Below are 12,875 nucleotides of genomic sequence, written 5' to 3'. Positions count from 1 at the left end.
AAAAAAAAGACAATAAACAATATTTAAAAGTTGAAATTCCAATAGTTGATGTGACCAACATTTTAAAACTCTACTTCAATTCATATACTCTCAAAATGCTTGATGAAAAATATTGGAAAATTGTTGTTACTTACTGCAAAATGCCTTTTTAGTTGTCCAAAGAGTAAATGAGCAAAGAAGTTTGCAATCATTTTCCAAGCAACAGAAGGACTCAAAGCCTACATCGAACCCTCTCCATTGGAAAGTGCTCTAAACAAGATTTCCCTTTCTTGATTGTTGGGTGATGCTTCTTGATGCGAGTATATGTTTTCTTGGAGTTGAGCCCCACAAACATCTTCAGCAGGATCATTAACCTCTGAAATATTTTCAACATTAAAATGTGCACAACAATCTTCAAACAAACCACCTAGTGGATATAATCTTTTGCAAAAATAAATGAATGCTATGTGAAATCTCTTTAGGGAAGATATGCTTCCATGAGGTATTGTTTTGTACCAAAGTCTAGCATCTCCCTCTAAAGAAAACATGAACAATTTCATTTTCACATATTCAAAAATATTACCCAGTTGTTCCATGCATTCATGAAAATACTTGAGGTGTTGGTCCGACCTTCTATCTGTGTTTCCACTGAAACTAGGAAAATAGGTATACCATTCATGGACTGAAGGGACAAGATGGGGATAACCAGTAATAGAAAAAAAATCCAATGGGAAAAATTTGTTGACCAAGAATGCATGAGTGGCCATTTTGATAACCCCTTTAGGTGAGTTATCTCAAGTTCAAATGTAGGGGAAGTTTTCTATTTTTTAGCATCAAATCGAGTATGAGACCTCTTGAAAGTCAGGATGACCAAATAAGGATATATACAGTGGAGTCGCCAAGGTGAGATATCTTCAACCCACACTTCCCTTGCTCACCCAACAGAGGAAATGTAAAAATTATCGTACCTGGTGAAAAATATTCTAATTTGTTCCCCGGAAACGTCGCTAGAAAGATGTTGTAGCATTTTCTATCTCCTTTCATAATATTTCCTTCAGAATATATTGAAGCCTCGTAGAGACAACCTCTGGGTTGATAGGAGACCAATGCCTAGGGCATCCAAGAGGAGTGCTTTTGAAGATTATCTAAAGGCTCTCTGCTGCACTCCATATGTCACGTACTTTGGAAAGGGATAATTCACAACTTGGTTCAAAAGCCCTTCGTTAAGGTAAACTCAAGCAGATACACACTGGTAGATATGGTTGATCTCAAAGAGAAATGTCTTGGTCCTGGTGGCTGACACACAACAATATGCAACTTAACATTGTTGTTATAGTATAGGTGAACATGAGGAAGGAAAGGAGTGTGAATTATCCATTTGTTTAAATTACCTATGTTGCTACAAAACTATAAGAACTTACTCCTAAAAGCTAATTTGGATTAGATACTTAATCAAGATTACTTTTATCATTTAATGGAATTGCTTCTAGTTTTACTTATTAATCTATATTACTAAGTAACCTTGGAAAATTGTAAAATCATGTCAACTCAATAAAACCCAGGTACATTTACTGTATAGGCTTATAGTTGACATTGTATTAGAGTAATATGTATGCAATACATACCTTAGAGTTATATTTTATCTTTCATTTATTCCTTTATTATACATTTTCTCTATAAAAGGATAACTAGTCCCATTATACTATTCAGAACCACCACTTAAACAGATATAGATTTGTTGATCGACAAAAATGACCTTTCAACATTCTAAGGTAGACCACCCATTCGGGAACTTAAAGTGACTCTTTTTCCATTGAAATGGGGGTTCTGACTGGTTCAATTTGGTCTAGTTACCCTCTCTCTATCTCTACTAGATTAAAGTATGACTTCCACCTACCAATAGAGAATAGACATCAAATCAACTCTTCTTTCTGATCAGGTAAGAAAGTGATCCTTAAACTGACTTTATGGCCCATCCAAACCACTCTAAAGACTGCCCCTATATGAGGGGACTTCTAGGATGTAGAAAGTAGAACTACATGCAAAGTATAATCTAAGATGCATCTAATACTAGACCTATCTTGATTGAAGGAAGGATTAGTCCTTATTTCAATCAAGAGCAAGCTAAAAGAGAGGGAAAAGAAATAGAAGCATATTGAGAATGGAACGAGATAAAGGAAATAGGCCATGGAAATAGTGCCAATACCTAATCCTTGTTCGAGCAAATGTATACATATAAATTCCCATTAAATAGTTAACACACATCCAACTGCAAACATCTCCAATTCCTAGTAAAATATATGCATAAGAACAAAAAGATTCATGTCACAATACTAAAATGGTTCAAATACATCTATAATATTAAATTGTTGGATAGCTAACAACTCGAGGAGATGAAGGTCTGTCCTTATCCAATTTCCAGTTTCAGAAGTTATTCCTGATTAACCTTGCAAGATAACTTGAGTAGATTTTAAATGAGCATTTTTGTAAACATTTAACAATAGTGACAAAGCCAAACCAATATACTCATACACCAGAAATGATATCTGGAAGTTGAAGCATTTACTTTCAATTAACAGTAGGAATTGGCTAATGTGGAAGGCAATAATCCTAAAATTTTTATGTTCCATTCTAGAAAGAAATCAATCGACGCGAGAATGTTATTTGAGAAGAAAACTATAACAATTATATTATATCAAAGTTGGTAAGTAATTCAAATGTTTGCTTCAATATTTGGGTTATGTTGTCACTTACTGCAAAATGTGTTTTCAGTTGTCAAAAGAGTGCAAAAGAGCAGAGAATTTTTTAGTCATCTTCTAAGCCTACATCAGACCCTTTCCATTGGAAAGTGATTTGAACAAGATTTCCAATGATATGTAGAAGTCCAAAAATGGACTCCTAGATCAAAAGATATGGTCTTCTGAAGTTTCAAGGATTCAAGCCTTAGGAAAGAAGGAATATCAGAGGTCCGATATCGGAGATAGCATATCAGAGGTCTAGCAACATCAGAGATCGGAAATCGCACATCAGAGTAGCATGGCATATCAATGTATTGCATATAAGAGGCCCAATATATCAGAGATCGTAGATCAACAGTCACAACATCAGAGCTTGGAGGAGATCGCACATCGGAGCATTGGCACATCAAAAGGTCCGCGATCAGAGAATCGCAACTTCTTAAGTGTAAACCTTTTAAAAGTTGTGATATCGTAAAAGTTTTGATTTCATTTAAAACCATTAGGGAATGTCGATAAAGACTTACAAAGGATTTCATCACAAAACCAAAGGCGGACAGGCCCTTTTCTCTCTCCTGTAACAGGACACATGGTGGCATCTAATTGGTTCCGATAAGCTACACGTGGTAGCATATGACTGGCTTTGATAAAGACATGTGGAAGCATATGATTGGTTCTGATAAAGCTACAGTGGCATCTTAAGTCATCATGACATGGCGGTACGAAAGGACACATGGCAGGAAATTTTGGCATTTTGAGGGGGTCTGAGGGGGGAAATCTTGGTGACACGTGTCACCACTCATGACATGCCACATGGAAATGATGACATCATATCGAAGGTCACATATCAGAGAAGTGGGGATGTTGTAACCCCAATGTTATTTCCCCAATTGTAAATTTTTGATGAGAGGGGCTCCGATATTGGGTTAGCACATGGTTGCTAGAAGAACTTAAAAGACCAGGGGCGCAAAGCACTTTACAAAGGAAAAATGGCCCCCGGGCAGGAATAAAATGCCCTAGCGCCTTAAGGCCAAGCCTTCGGTCACGCCCCTTGGTCCCATGGAGGAAAATAGAAAGGGGCTAAACAAAGGGGGCCAAAGACATCAGAACTCATTGTTTTCGTGAGGTCCTTTAAGAATAAAAGTCTCGATGAGGCAAATCTCTGATATTACACTATCGCAATATTACAGGACATACTGGGCTTCGATAGTGTAATACAAAGAGTTTAAAGAGATGAATGAGTCAGCAGTTGTGATTTTGCGACACCACTAAGGCCACCACAACTGATCGCTCCCAGCTTTTATGAACCAAAGTTTCAATATTAAAGGGGCTTATATCAGAGATATTTAATATTACAATATCCATGGATTCTGATATGTGTAATCCAAAGAATTACAACCACTTTATTAAATGGGTTTGAAACTTTGGATAAATGTTTTATTAGGCCTCTTCATAATATGGTTCAGACTTTGATATCGGGGATTCTCAAAAGGATTCTTCCGATGTCAAAGTCCCGATGACTCAAAACTCTGATATTAGATTTGATATATACATTCTTTTCAATAGGTCTTTCTCCACTTTTATCAATAAGCCAATTCATAATATAAAAGCCACTTTGTAATATAAGACTTGGTCTTGTTCTCGGGGACTATGTATAAAATATAAATTAATATTTACAATTGAAAATTAATTATTTACAAATAAAATAAATTTATAAAACAAAAAGTAATGTACAATTTATACATTTTAATAGGCCAAGGTAGAGAAAAATATCCAATCTTCAATTAGGCGCTACTTGCAAACCAAACAACCAAATGAGATCAAAAAGTTATGATAGGAAGATAGGAATAGATTGAACTCATTGAAGCAATCCAAATACTCAAAATGAAATAGTCATATGACCAACCGTTCAATCAAAGGGTCCCCATAATGAGAATTAAGTGAATAATGGGGGGTTATGTTTTTACCACAACAAGATCTAAGTTACCAATCTTGACTTCATGGATTTCCCCAAATGTTGATCAGGACATTTTTCTCGATCAACACCACTGAATAAAACAAATATATGTTGGCAATGTTCTCCAATATTTTATCTAGGAAGATTCAGTCTCATGTATCATTGACAGTAGGATCCTCCAATTTGTAGTCCTATCGACATGTCTTTGCACCCTTCCGATGTAAATGCTAGTTTTGTAATCCAATATAATTCTTACTTTTCCTTTCCATTATTTTGAATGATATAAAACAATTTATAAAACATTAAGACTATCGTATTTATTACCTTTAAATAATTATTGAAAAGTATAATTAAAATATCTAAAATATTAATTTGAAAAGTGTGGTATAATTTAAATATGAAACATGTAACCTTATTTATATATTTATATATATATATATATATATATATATATATATATATATATATATATATATATATATATATATATATATATATATATAAACTAAAGTAATGAAAGTGTACAAGGTACATAAATGTCTTAGATTTTGGATTGCACTAGTTTTACTAGGTAATTTTCCCTTTTCTCTTCGTGACTGATTTTATTTTATTTATTTTTATTTTGTTAGAAATTTGACTGGGAATGGGGAAAATTATAGTTTTTAGTTTATATTATTATGTTTTAGAGTTTTTAAAGTTGCTAAATTTTATTTTTCATTTAAAATTAAATTTAAATATATGATTTTATAGAAAAAATGTTATTGGATTGAGACAGAAAAAAATAAATAAAAAATCCTCTAATTAGACTACACTTTTTGAATTACTTATTTATCTTTGTGGAAGACAAGGACTATCAATTCATTTATCATTGACTTTGCAGAATCTATTCAAAAGGCTAGAGAGTGTGGAGTGACTTCTCAATGGATGCTTTAACAACAAGGAATCGACCAATTGAACTAACCCTTAGAACTTATAATTGACTTTGTATTAGTTATGCTTTGATTATAAATACTTACTTATTTACTAATGTAAAATATTAAAAAATACTTTACTTTGATATATTAAAAATGTTTTTTTGTATTATTCTACCTGTAAAAAGAATTAATGTCTTATCTTAAGAATTGAAAATAGAGAAAAAGGAAGAAGAAAAAGAGGAAAAAGATAAATAAATTAAAAATGTTAAAGTTAAAAGGCAATAAATTGGGAAAAAAAATTCATAGCTAATAGAAAAAAAAAACTAAAAGTTCTTTCGATTGTTTTTTTAACTTGAAACTCATATTGTTGTGAATATTTTTTTAACAACATTACATACACTATGTATATAATTTTTTCCCAAGGAAAAATTGTAACTTTCATTATGAATTGAAAATTACAAGTTATAGATGCTTCAATGAAGCATATAAAAAGCTGGTGGCCAAGCCACATACTGAAATGACCATTTGTTACATTGTTGTAACTGATATACTGATAATAAATATAGAAAATAGAACATGTCTGGAAATATAAAAAAAAAAATATTGATATCTGTAGGAAAGTGTTGTAAAAAAAGGTTCATCCCATAAATCAAGGCATATTTTCCCCATGAAGTTGTTGATCATCAAAAGGTTGATGGAAGTATTGATAAAAGTCATGTCCAATTTGCTCATGTATCAACCAGTGACCACGTGGCTGGAGCATGGCCTCCTTGGATAGATGATCAGAAATTTGGTTCCTTTCCCTGTAAATATGTTGACAAGAAATGGAGTCAAAATGTGATTTTAATAATAAAACACCATCCAATAGGTTTATGAGTGTGTGCACATGACAAACAGATTGCTGATTGAACCAGTTAATGACAAGTTTTGAATCACCAAAGATCTGAAGATGCATGCATCCTTTTTCTAATGCAAAGTGGAGAAGATGTCTGAGACTGATAAGTTCCGAAAAATTATTTGTGCCACATCCTAGGCCCATCCGTACTTTTAAGTAATGTTCATCATTGAGGTATAAAATACAACCCCCACCACAACCAGTCTGCTGAATGGATCCATCAAAATATGCCCATGGGAGGTATTTTTCAATGAGTTTAATCGTGATGTTTTTGTGGGGTTTGTTTGAGATTGTCATTAGGTATCAAGTTATAAAGTGTGGTGATGTGTGCAACAACAAGTGTCCAGTGTGGAGGTTTGACAAGAAAACTAAGTTTGTTCATGTTTAGCCAAATGCACCAGCAAATCAGAAGCAGAAGATTGCTAAGTTTTGTGGGGTGTGCTTGATTCCACCATAATTCCCATGCCGATAAAATTATCTAACCAGTCCATCTGATGTTCAAATCCAATGATTGTTGTACTTGATTCCATAACACTATAGTAGAGGGATAATGGAGAAAAAGGTGTTCAATGCTCTCTTCAGCATTCCTGCAAAGTGCACACCACAAAGGTCCTCAGAAAGATCGACGTTGTAGATTGTCCCTAGTGGGAGATTTGTTACGCAATATGCACCACATGAAAAGTTTAGTTCAGAAGGGCATTTTAGTTTCCAAAGAGGACACCACCACCAAACAATCACTGGGGGTTTATGCTTAGCATAAATTATGGGATAACCTTCCTTTGAAGAGTATGTTGTGTGCTGAGATAGAACCCAAATGAGCCTGTCTTCCCTATCTAGAACCTAGACATGTGATTGATCTAGTGCATTTATATATCTAGTCCATTCTTGTTGTTAGGCCTCAAGGATGTAGAGATCCAACACCGATTTCCAAGCCTGAAAGAAGATAGTAGTGTTGTCTAGAAATGTGATCCAATGTGGATATGCCAGAATTCACCAAATGTTGGATGAGCTCGAGAGAAGGAGTGAAAGCGTTCCCACATCCTGACTAGGGATCCAAACCGATACGAACTTGATTTCTCGTGCCAAATTGAGGATATATTAGATCTATTCCAATGCGATTTCTAAAACCATTCTATAATGTGGAGTGGACTTATGTATTTCTGGATAACTACCTCGGTCCACAAATTTTTTACATTAAGAACCTGCCACCCCAATTTTTCTCCAAGTTCTTTTGAGAAAGCTACAAGGTTTTTCATACCCCAACCTCCCCATTTATTTGACAAAGGAAATATGTTCCCAATTAGCCCAGGCAAAGGTATTTCATTCCTTGTTCCCCCTTCAAAGGAATCTGCAACAAAGTTGTTGTATTCTAGAGAGTATGCCTTTAGGGATCCAAGCCAACGAAATCCAATAAACAAGAATAGCTTCTAATACTTATTTGATTAGGACGAGGTAGCCAGCTCTAGAGAGCCATCTATGATGCCAAATATTCAACCTTCTTTCAATTTTTTCCACAAGCCATGACCAATCAACAATTTTATATTTATTGGGCTTAAGCCAGAAACCCAAGTATTTAAGACCATCTTCAAATTCAAGGGGAGAGAAGGGGAATCTTTGATGTGCATAGTGTACTTCAAACTGTGAGCACCCCACATTTGTCATTATGGATTTCAAGTGAGTACATTCCATTCTAGTGGCTTTATAGAAATGTTTGAGAGCGGTATTGAATATAGAGGAGTCAGTGATAGATCCATTCAGGAAAATGAGGACATCATCCACAAATAGGAGATGCGACAGTACACAGTTGTCTGCAATTTTGATTCCCTTTAATCTCCCATTCTTCTTTTCCTCAACAATTAATCTACTCAATCCTTCCATAACCAATAAGAAGAGAAAGGGCGAAAGGGGGCAACCTTGCCTGAGTCCCGCTCAGCATGAAAGAAGTGAGATGAAGATCCATTTATGAGGACATTGTAAGACACATTTGAGATGCAACACATAATCCAATTAATGACAGAAATAGGGAAGCCTAGGTGTGTCAAAAGCATCCGCAAGTATAACCAACTAGTTCTGTCAAAGGCCTTTGAAAGGTCAATTTTGAGAATCATGCCCTTCAAATTCTTAATTTTAATGGAGTGAATGCCTTCCTGAGTTATGCCTATAGCTTCATGGATCTGTCGATGTCTAGGAATGCAAACTATTCTGGAGAGATATTTTGTGATAGGATAGGCTTAAGATGATTAGCAATGATTTTGGTAATGATCTTATAAATTCAATTGCAAAGAGAGCTCAATCTGAAATCGTTAAAGGTGTGGGGTGAGTCAGATCTAAGGATTAAGGAAATGAAAATGGAATTAAAAGCATCATACATCCATCCATTGGTTTTTCATTCTTCAATAACTCAAAGGAGATCATGTCCAAGCAATTCATAAAAATATAGATAGGACTTCAGGGGTCAACCATCCGATCCTGAGCTCTTGTACTTCTTGAACCATTTGATCATGCCCACTAGTTCCCCCATTGAAACAGGCTTGGTTAGGTCCTCGACTACGTCATTATCTACAAATCTCATAAAGATACTGCCTATTCTAATCACTTCCACCAATGTGTCTTCCTGTGAGGCTTTAAATAATTGTCCAAAGTGAGAAATTCCCAGGGTAGCAAGTTGACTAAAATAGTGAATAGTTTGACCTTCCTCATTATCCAGGGACCATATAATGTTGATGGCCTTACGACCTTTTGTAAATTGTTGATAAAACTTGGTATTGTAATCTCCAGTTTGTAACCATATGGCTTTGCTCTTAAGCCTCCAAGTTTCTTCTCTATCCTTTAGAATTCAGAGCTTATTTGCTTCTAGTTTAGTGACACGATCTTTGAATTCAATCATGTGGGAACCTCCTCCACCTAGATCTTCTAGACTGGATAAGTCCTCTTCAATCGATTTGAGTTTGATGTCATCCTTATTTTTCTTGTCCCTGGCCCAATCAATCATCTTCTTTTTAAGACAAGTAAGCTTATATGCAAAGCACTCAATTACAAATTGCCCAAGAATAGGATGATGAGATTGCCAAAACTCTGTAACCAGTTGAATAGCGGACTCATCCTTAAGCCAAGTCGAATTGAATTTTAAAAGGGGGATTTTGTCTTGCGAGAGGCACCAGCAATCTCTAAGTATATCAGGGAATGATCAGAGATGCCACTTGATCCAACCCATTGTCTAAACAGAGTTAAATTCTTGAGAAGAACATCTTTAACAAGGAAATTGTCCAATCTCTTAGCAATCATGGCATCCTCGATCCTCCTATTATGCCTAGTAGGTTGAAGACGAGCCACAGGAATGTCAATTAAGTGGTGATTGTCTAGCAGGGGACTAATTGTATCTGATAGAGGATCAATCTGGGCATGATTGCCCCAGGATTCCTCAAGTCCTATAGAAAAATGTAGGTCACCCCCCAATATGATATTGTCTACCTACATATATGATGAGTTCAAGATAATCTCCCAAAACACCTCCCAGTTATGATAGGGACCGTATATATTAACAATCTTAAGATCCATCCCAAGCTCCTCAGAGAACACATCTTCCACTAAAACTCCTTCCCTCCCCAAGATATTAATGAGTTTTATAACCCTGGGATTGATACTAATCATGATTACCCCCAAGCGACCATGAGCATCTAGTGCATGAAAGGTCCATCTAGGCAGCATCACTTCCAGGGAAGGGACAATAAATTCACAGACACGAAGAGTCTCATGTAATAAAATAACATCCACCTTCTCTATTATACCTAGGAGCCTTTGAAGTGCTAGTTTTTTAGCCGGACTAGCCAACCCGTGACAATTGAAGGAGTGCCACTTCATTAAGGAACTAGATGCAACACATTTATTGCTCTAAGAACCCCATTAATGGATAGTTTTTTACCTCCAACTACGTCGAGACCATCCTTGTGTATAGCTTTGGATATGTTAGAATGTCTACCCCAAGAGGGCTTGATAGTCTTCAGGGGAGCGATTAAACCAAGTCCAAAACCATCCACAACTGTATATTTGGCCAGGGAACGCAAGTTGTGTCTGTGACTAGTATGTAAATTAGAGGAATCCTCAATTGAAGGGGCAGATGACAGAGAGATAACAGCAAGGGAGGGGACAAGGATAGAGAGGACAACATGGGAGGATGTCGATGGACAAGAGAGTGTATTAAGATCTCAACCAGATAAATGGATCCCTAAATGTTGAGACAAACAAGAAACATATGGCTCATTCAAATTTAAAGGATAAGAGAAAGGAAGAGTGGATACAGTACCTGGAGGCGGACAGGAGGCTATTGATCAAGCTCTAGTGATCTGAGGTGGAGGAGGGTGAGTAGGGGCAATCTATTTCCCTTTGTATGGATCCTTCGATTTTTATGAGCGAGCCACAACTTTCTAAGACCGAGGTTCCTGAAAGGTAGGTGCCACTTCCTTGCCTAAATTACCTTCCTTAGACTCTAGTGGAGAATTGACTTAGGAAAGTAAGGGGTAGTCCTTGTAGATCGTCAACTTTCTAACATCACCTACACATAAAGGGAACCCCTTCATAATCTAGCTTTTGCAATCAAATATAACTTCTCCATTGAATTTTTAGATGTTCCTCCAACCCTTCATGAGGGTCAAGATGAACCAATTTGCAGACAAAAGCCATATTTCCAGAATCAATGAAAAACTTGTCATAATTAAGCAGAACCCCAAGTTGATTTCCATTGAGTTTGAAAATGTACTCGGACCAGAGGTGGAGAGGAAATCCAGGCAATCAGACCCATATAGTTCATGGCAATAACTCCATAATTTGGCCCCAGATCTCAGAGACCCACTTCCTCAATCGAGCAATGATGTAATTTTTGCCACAAACCCAGCTGACCAAAACCATATCGGCAGTATTAATGACCTTGTCCATCTGTAACCCTTCCCTGAGTATCAGAAAACCCCCTTTATTACTAACCTTAATTCACTTGGATTTCTTCCCTCTTTGTTTCAGTGAACTCGCATCAGAATTTACAACCTTGTTAGATGGGGAGTCTGATGAGTAACCAACCCTAGCTTCATCACACTGGTCCTCCGGTAGAGGGGTAGGTGCACCTTCAAAACAACCCGATGTGGGTGGGGGAGTGACCTAAGGAGAATGGGAGGGGGTTGCATATGGAAAATGGTGTCCATCCGTCACTAAGGCAAAAACCCTAGAGGTCCCAGAAGTAGAGACATATGCAGAAGGTCCAGTCGATGAGTGGTGTAACAAAGGATCGAGAGAAGTGATGGTGGGGAGAGGAGGGTCAAGACATGATTCCAGAAACTACAAAGAAGATGGAGAGGGTGACAGGTAATCAGATTATAGAAGGTATTAAAGTTCAACAGGTGATCTAGAGCATGGGAAATCAAGGGAAGCATGACCAGAAGAAAAAAAAAATTTCAAAGTTGGGGGGCAGTTAGGGTTTTCTAAGGTAAGTTCCGACGAAACCTTAGAAATGAAGACCAAAGGGGCTAGTGGATCCTGAGTGAATAGTGGAGCCATAATGGTATGGTGATGTGGAGGCTCTATCCAAATGGGCACGGATTTGTAAGGGTCATTAGAATAATTGACGAGCTCCTCATCCATCTCAGCCAACCAAAAGTGATGGTTGACCTGTAGCAGAAAAATTATATGACCGACAGTTGCCTCAAACAACAAAAAAACCACCCATTCCCCCAGGTGTAGTTGCAGATCCGCATGGAGCCAAGAAAGATGCTGCTAAAATATCACCGAGTGGATTGCAGTATTATGAAACCAGCTCACAAAAAGATAGAAAAAAGAGATAAACGCCTTAGAATTTAGCCTCTTCGAGGGGGCAACCTCCTTTACATTACACAAACAAACAATTCTTGGATGATACAAATGAAAAGACCTCCTTTCTATATATAGGAGTCTAAGGGGTCATAATATAATCAGAGTCGACATAACAATAATAATGTAAGGGCACAATAATAACAATAGTGGGCTTCTATGGGGCACAATCATAACAATATGGGGACTACATGGGCACAAAAATACAATAAGGCAGTTGTACTAAAAAAAATAAGGGGTTACACTAGTAGTATAGGGACCTAACAAGCCCCTCTCCTTCAAAAAAGTGTTGTCCTCAACGCTTGAGTAGTTCTTGATGCTTCTGTATAAAATTCTTGTCCTCCCATGTGGAATCCTCAGTGGGTAAGTTCTTCCACTTGATGAGATACTCTGAAATTGATCAATTTCATAGCTATTGGGTTCTTGTTTTTGTGACTGCTCCAAGTTCCAATATGATTTTTCCTTCCTCATCAGGTTCTAGCAATATTGTTTGAACTGGGATCTTTTGCAACTTTTGAATGAGTGGCCACACTTATTTTTCC

Source organism: Pinus tabuliformis, chromosome 4_1 (genome assembly GCF_031772625.1).
Source record: "Pinus tabuliformis cultivar Carrire ecotype Pingquan chromosome 4_1, CPIR1, whole genome shotgun sequence".
Lineage (NCBI taxonomy): Eukaryota > Viridiplantae > Streptophyta > Pinopsida > Pinales > Pinaceae > Pinus > Pinus tabuliformis.
Note: the sequence above shows the minus strand (reverse complement) of the source record.